Source organism: Nannospalax galili, unplaced genomic scaffold (genome assembly GCF_000622305.1).
Source record: "Nannospalax galili isolate Female #2095 unplaced genomic scaffold, S.galili_v1.0 scaffold397, whole genome shotgun sequence".
Classification (NCBI taxonomy): Eukaryota; Metazoa; Chordata; class Mammalia; order Rodentia; family Spalacidae; genus Nannospalax; species Nannospalax galili.
Genome location: NW_008341879.1, coordinates 3,242,793 through 3,250,694, shown reverse-complemented (window position 1 = coordinate 3,250,694; position 7,902 = coordinate 3,242,793). Strand labels below are relative to the sequence as shown.

The 7,902-nt window shown below is 42.1% G+C and overlaps 1 pseudogene; it reads left to right on the top strand.

Annotated features, from left to right (window-relative positions):
- Positions 1-6,096: 6,096 nt before the first annotated feature.
- On the top strand, positions 6,097-7,478 carry LOC103737740 (annotated as a pseudogene).
- Positions 7,479-7,902: the final 424 nt, after the last annotated feature.

The window sequence follows — 7,902 nt, the reverse complement described above, 5'->3', positions numbered from 1 at the left end:
AAAAAAAAGCCTTGGGGTCATGCAGGTTTAAAGCATGCATGGAAGGTCAGACACATGGCAGGCTGGCAGGCAGGCACACAGCAGGGAGCAGAAAGCTTTAGTATGGGACGGGGAGAGAGAGGAGAAGGATATAGAGCATTTGTACGTGTTGGATTGAACGGTACCAGAAATCATCCCGAGTAAAGTGAGGAAGAAAGGCAGTGGAAGAGGATAAAGACAGGAAAAAGATGGAAGACAGCAGAGCTTGCAGGCCCATGGCGAAGGAGGCGGGGAGAGGGCGAGATGCTGGTGGTGAGCAGCTGCGGGGGAACCAAGGTAGGGAATGGATGAAGCAGGTCCATTGCGGAGACCACAGTGCTGTCTGGGAGTGGTGAAAATCAATGGGAAAGGAGATCAAAAGAAGTAGGCAAGGCAGAGTGTCCCCAGTGAGGAGAGCCAGAAAGAGGTGAGAGCAAAGCAGAGGGCTGGGGAGAGGAGGAGAGAGAGAAGAAGTGTTAGTGTTAGTGTTAGTGGCGTTGGAGAAGTCCAGGAGGATCCCTTGAAGTAAGAACTGGGTTTTGGCACCATCTGATAGGTAAAAAGTTGGTGGAGAATGAGGCATAGAACGAGTGAATGGAGGATGAGGCACCGAGGCACAGATAAAACCCCATCAAAATAGGGTTTATTAGCAAAGGAACACATGGGACAGATTCCCTTCCAGGCAGGGAAAATGTCTGCCTGGGTCCTGAGCTGGGGTCTTTTTAAAGGGAGTCTTCTGCTTCCTGCAGAAGGTGGGAAGATGTATTTTTTTTTAAGTTGGGGGGGGAGTGGGAGAGCAGGACTGTTAAAACCTGTCCTCTTTAGAGATCAAAGGGGAAGCCTGCTGTGTTGGCCAAACAGTGGAGAAAAGTCTGCTTCTCTTGACTTCAAAGGCCAAGGTGCTTATCAGCTAGGTTCCCTTTTCTCAGGAGCATAAGTCCTTGGGATCCTGTTGGTGAGGGGGCAGGGCTATCTGAACCTTAACAATGGTCACCTTACCTCAGGCCACATGGTCAGCTTGCAGTGCAGAGGAGAGGCAGGAGGAAGAAACACCATCAGAGAAGGAAAGCATTAAGGTGAGGAGAGCTAAAGAAGGAGGCACAGTACCAGTTCTCCAGAGAAAAGTCCTTCCTGGAGAGTAAACTGAAGGAGCTCCTCAACAGGCCCAAGAGCCAGTCCTTGAAGATATCCAAAGATGAACATTCAGAGTTCAGTCCCAGAGATACCACAGGGACTCTACAGCCCCTGGGGGAGAACTTCACTAAACAACTTGACAAGAAACTCCAGTCAAAGAAAGGAAGGCCAAAGCAGGGCTGGTGGGACCCCACAGTCTGGAGGACCCCAGTTATACTGGTGAAGCGTGAACCTCCTAGCAAGATCTATGTAAAACTGCAGAGCTCTCAGAGGCTGGGATTTCCTGTAGGCAGCTCAAACTGTATGAATTCTGGATTTTTCTTGTTAGCCTTCACTGAGGTCCAAGGCTGTGACTCTTAGCCAGGCCTATACTTTGCTAAAATTGTAAAGCCTCCGTGTCTTGCACTACCATGGCAGGAGTTACAAATTTTGTGAGCCACCATATAGGTACTGGAAAACAGAGCCCTGATCCTCTGTAAGAGCAGTAATGTTCTAAACCACTGAGTATTTGGACTTTTTCTTTCTTAAGAAGTAAAGTCAACTTTACTTACAGTAACATCATATTGCATGTAGAAAATTCGAATAAGCTAAATCTAGCACACACATTTAGCATCATTTGATAAAAAGTCAATCATAGTTGAAAATAATTTTTTTAAGTATAGGTTATGAATTATATATTTTGAGACATACTAAAGTAAATAAAATTTTACTAGTATGATTGCTGATTGCAAGGTGATTGCTGATGTTTTATTTGCTATTGACAAGTGATAGCACTATAAACAATCTACTTGAATGACTCAGAAAGACAGACTTCACATGTTCTCTCTCACAGCTGGGTGGTAGGTTTGGGACCTTAGATATACATGCTTTAATTTGAAAATATACAGCTGTCAAGATGAAGGGGGAAATGCAAACATTAGAGTAGAAAGTATTAAATGGGGTAAGGAATGGTGGGTCAGGGTAAAGGAGGGATATAGGGAGGTATAAGAAACACCAAAGGCTTTTCAAAAAATCATATGGAAACCTACCACTATAGACACTTCTTAAAGGATATACACATGCATCATAAAAAGTTATTAAAGGAGTTACCCTATAATAGAGTGACATTGCCTTTTCTACACATTATAGGCTAATGAAAAGAAATCCTCAGTACCAGAAATGGACTCCATCTTTAGAAGTCTTGACCAGGGTTCTTAGAGTAATACTAGCCACTCTGTACCAGCTCTTCAATTAGCCACCAGAACTGGATGGTAAGACCTTTTTGATGAAGACACTACATATATGAGCTATAGAACAAACAAGGAGAAATCAAGCTGGTGCTGAGTTCAGAGCCTCATATCTACTGAATAGATTTCGTAGTGCTGGAAGGTGCTATACAAACTACTGGAAGGAGAAATAATCATCATCCTTACTGAGATGTGAATTCTGTTAACTACAGTAACATCTGGCCTGGTAAGATATGCCTTCTAGTGCAATAGTGGCACACATATTATGGAAGCAACCAGCCACTGCTTTTGGATTTAAGTTCTGCTTCCTAAGATGAAGTCCATACCTGACATTGATATCAGGCTTAGGAACCTGAGATTGAAAAGATCACAGGACATAGAAGAATACCTAATACTAGTGTTCTACCAATTAGTTATTGTATTAAACTCTTAGTGAGTTATTGTTACACCAATAGATTAGTGCATCACTCAACTCTCACCAAGTAAGTTTTCTTATGCACCAGATGGTGATTAACAAAGAAACTCAAGACCAGCCAATGTGCAGAGAACAAGAGGTTGCAGAACACCTGTCCCTGAATAGGACACCTATATGGAACTACTGCACCCAAGGTTCAGGGATTATTGCAGAAGAGGGGACAGAAAGATTATATGAGACAGAGGTGGTGGATGATCACGAGGACACAGAGTTTTCTAGACAAGTGGTAGGTAAGTTACTCATATGAATTCATAGCATTGGTTGACAGCATGCACAAGCCTCTTGCAAGCTCAGACCAGAAATAAATCTCAGCATAGACATGAGGAAGTGGATATGAAGCTCCATTCCAACCTAAAGAAATTATATTTTTTAATTCAATGATTTTATGAGAAAACTGAGCCCTGCTGAAGTGTGACTTTATTTTTTGTTAGATTTATTTAATGAAATGAATCATGGAACTAGAATGCTGGACAGACAACAGTGGCCCAAGCTTCTTGAACAAGAGCCTTCTGGGTTCCTTGTCTCTTTCCCAAGAGAGGTAAGGAACTTCATATAAAAAGCAAACAGATGTAAAAAGAAGGTTCATTATGGAAGACTGAGTAAGATTCTGGGAGTGGGAGGGGTTCCTAGAGGGATACCATTGTGCTGACCTTCCCAGGGGATCTTAGGAGACTTATAGCAGGAACTTAATGGACACTGATATAATCAATATCAAGACATAACTTTTCTAAGCATGTTGTTGCTAAACCAGTGAGGAGCCAACTTATCCACTGCACACTCCTTGGGAGTTTTACTTTTCAAAATCTAGTGGAGTGTTCATGCTCCCTGTCCCCCATGAGCTCTGCTCTTGCTTCCTTTAGTCAGTAACTTTTGTCTCAATCCCTAGGGGTCATGAGTGAGCTAACTGCTTCTTGCTTAATGGAGTGATAGAAAATGCTGTCAGCTGGGAATATGGTCTGGAGGGTCACTCTAGGGGTATATGGTGGAAACTGGGAGGAAGTTCCATAGAAGTTTCTACATGTAAAACCATGTACAAGGGGCTGGAGAGTTGGCTCAGCAGTTAAGAACACTGGTTGTTCTTCCAGAAGACCTGGGTTTGAATCCCAGCACCTACATGGCAGCTAACAACTGTCCATAACTCCAGTTCCAGGGGATCTAACAGCCTCTCTGTCCTCCGCGGGCATTGCACAACATGAGTGCACTTACTTACGTGCAAGCAATACATGCATACACATAAAACAAAAACAAAAAATAAAATATTTTAAAAAAATCTATAAATATAAAGCTAGTCATCAGGTAGAGCATGCACACAGGAAGCAAAGAGTGGTGATAATATTAATCCGCAGACCTAGGTGAAAAGGAGCCAAGGTAGCTTGTGATCAATGCAGATACTGGGCTAGAAGCTTTTTCCTGTTTTAACTTGTTCCCTTTACAGTAATAGAAAAGTTGATTATGAAGTAGCTATCTCATTTTTTATAGATTACAGAAGAAGGGGGAAATTCTTTTATCAGAACAAGAGGGGAGAGCATGTCAGAAAAAGTGAATCCGTGAGAAAATCCGTATGATAACAAGTTTGAAGTCAAATTTTCCAGGTGGAAGATGCAAACTCTTATTCACACTTGAGGTAGGTACTGACATTAAGGAGGGAACTATCTAAGATGGACCAGGTCCGGACATCATGAATAAAGAGAGCCAGCAAAGGAAAATTAACACCCAAAGTAGGGCTTTCTTGTGTTTACTGTTTAGGTTTTCAGCACTTATCTGCTTTTTTTTTTAAATTACTTTTGTCTTATGTACATGGGTGTTTTACCTGCATGTAAGCAAGTGAAAAATGTGCAAGCAGTGCCTGTAGAGGTAAGAGTGGAGCATCAGATCTTCTGATACTGTACTATGGCAGAGTGTTAACTATCATCTGGGTGCTGGGAACCAAACCTGCCTCCTCTGCAACAGCATCCTGTGCTCTTAATTTCTGTGCTGTCTGTGCAGCCCTCTGTACTGACAGTGCACAGAATCACACTGTGGATGTTCTGGGTCTCATTCTAGAGGTGAGGAAGATGAGGGAAAGGACTAATCAGTATCAGGTCTTTAGGGTAAAAGAGGGCTTGCTGAGCTCACATAGACACACCTATAAGAAATCTTGGGGGGAATGTTGAAAGTAGGCCTTTGAGGTCACCTGTTTTATCAAGTCTGTGGTTTGTATTGCAGTCACAATCTGGAGCAGAAGGACAGGTACTTATTTTCTGTGAACAAAAGAAGACCACTCAAACCCATATATATATATATATATATTCCCTATGTCAAACTGGTCCAATTTTTCACATTTCATTTACTTATTTTTGTTTGGGGATTGGCAGGTGAGTGCCTTGGTTCCATTGTAGAGGTTAGAGGACAAATGTCAGAAGTCGGTTCTGTCCCTCCAGCATGGACTTCTAGGTGTCCACTTCCCTCCCATGCATGAGAGTTGAACATGCCTTTCTTGTGCAGTCAGTGGAATGCTCACTCACATGTGCTACATTAGTGGTCTATCATGAACCGTGCCTTTACTTCCTATAGGAGCTGACTCTGTCTTACTGCCATCCTCATGGTCTTGGTGGCATCCAGTCCTGGAAAACCATAGAGAAAGATGCAGCACAGCACAGTCAGGAACACCCAGAAACTGGATTTTATATGAAAACTTTTGTTTTTCTTTTACCACAGGATCTCATATCCATTGGAACTGTCACTGCTAGTTTTCCAAAGACTTTTCTTTAAAATGGACAATGGAGAAAGGGAAGGGGAAACTACCAGCTTTATTCTCAGTCTGACCACTATTCCCTTTAGAATTAATGCTGAATTTAGGTCAAACTAAGGTGTTTAAATCAAAGTAAAGAATGGTGGAAAATAACCATAAGCATTATTTTTCTAAATGCTTTTGTTTTTTAAAAACTGTTAGCCCCATTTTATAGGAGTTTCATATATCTCCTATAACATTTTAACTCAAACATTGGACCCAATAGAAGCAGAGGACAAGAGTATTATTGATTCATACATCAAAAAGAGCACAGACGAGCCAAAAACCAAAATGACTAATAACATGATTTATCGTTCAGTTAAATATGTTGCATGACATGTATCATAACAGTTTCGATTGCTGCTTCAAGGAGACAAAATTCAGAGTTACTGGAGAACTCTTCCTTTGTGATACACTAGAATTCTGCTTCTTTAATACCAGCTCTAAGTTTTCCATAGGCACACCAAGAAACCATGAACAACTTTAATAAGGTAGACTTTGACTGCCATATCTCAATGAAGGTTTTACTGCCGAGGACATCGTAGACCAAAAAATTAATGAAGTTTCTTCTTTTGATGATAAGTGCTTTCTATGTCACAGACCTCTGAGACATTCTAAAGAAACATCTGAGGTGGTTAAAAACTCTTTCCCGTGTCACTCCTTTTTGTGCTGTCAAATGTAATGACAGTAGAGCCTCAGTGAACACCCTAGCTGCCATAGGGACGGGATTCGACTGTGCGAGTAAGACTGAAATCCAGTTGGCACAAAGCCTCGGGGTCCCTCCAGAGAGGATTATCTATGCAAATTCTTGGAAACAAATGTGTCAAATTAAATATGCTGCCAGCAATGGAGCCCAGATGATGATTTTGATAGTGAAGTTGAGTTGATGAAAGTCACTAGAGCACATCTGAAGGCAAAGTTGGTTTTGCGGCTTGCCACTGATGATTCCAAAGCAGCTTGTCACCTCAGTGTTAAATCTGGTGCCACAGTCAAAACCAGCAGACTTCTTCTGGAACAGGAAAAAGAGCTAAAGATTGATGTCATTGGTGTCACCTCCCACACGGGGAGTGGCTGTACTGATCCGGAGACCTTTATGCAGGCAGTATTAGATGCCAGGTGTGTCTTTGACATGGGAGCTGAACTTGGTTTCAGCATGCATCTACTTGATAATGGTGGTGGCTTTCCTGGACCCGAGGATACGAAGCTTAAATCTGAAGAGCTCACCAGTGTGATCAAGCTAGCGCTGGACAAGTATTTTCCATCGGACTCTGGAATGAGAATCATAGCTGAGCCAGGCAGATAGTATGTTGCATTAGCTTTCATGCTTGCAATCAATATCATTGCCAAAAACTTGTATTGAAGGAGCAGACCAACTCTGATGATGAAGATGAGTCAAATGAGCAAACTTTTATGTATTACGTGAATGATAGAATATATGGATCATTTAATTGCATCCTTTATGATCATGCACATGTAAAGCCCCTGCTACAGAAAAGACCTAACCCAGATGAGAAGTATTACTCATTCAGCATATGGGGACCAATGTGTGATGGCTTAGATCAGATCATTGAGTACTGTAACCTGCCTGAAATGCATGTGGGTGATTGGATGCTCTTTGAAAACATGGGTGCATACACGGTTGCTGCTGCTTCTACTTTCAATGGATTCCAGAGGCCCATGATCTATCATGTGATGTCATGACCAATGTGGCAACTCATGAAGGAAATCCAGAACCATGACTTCCCACTGGAAGTAAAGGAGCAGGACAGTCAGCACTCTGCCCATGTCTTGTGCTCAGGAGAGTGGGATGGACTTTCCCCCAGCAGCCTGTGCTTCTGCTAGTATCAATGTGTAGATGCCATTCTTGTAACTGTTACCTGCAAGTGTAGCTTGAATTAAGGGTTCTGGGGGGACCATTTAACTTAACCACTGCTAGTTTTGAAATGTCATTGTAAGAATAGGGTTGGCACAGATGCAGCAATATGGAAGGCTAGGAGTTGGGGGTAACACTTACCAGTGCTCCTATGGAAACTGAATATTTGTTTTATATGGATTTTTTATTCACTTTTTAGATATGATACTAATGTGTGCCCCTCAGCTGCTGAGAAAACATTTGTAGCTTGTACAAAGGGAGAATGGGCCAAACGTTAGTGTTTTAATCCATTTTAAAAATAAAGTATCTTGAAATAATTAGGCATTGGGAAATGTTTGCAACATTGCCCTTCTAGAAGGAGCACCAGTCCTGCCTAGGATGCTGTAATCTGACAGCAGTAGCGTGG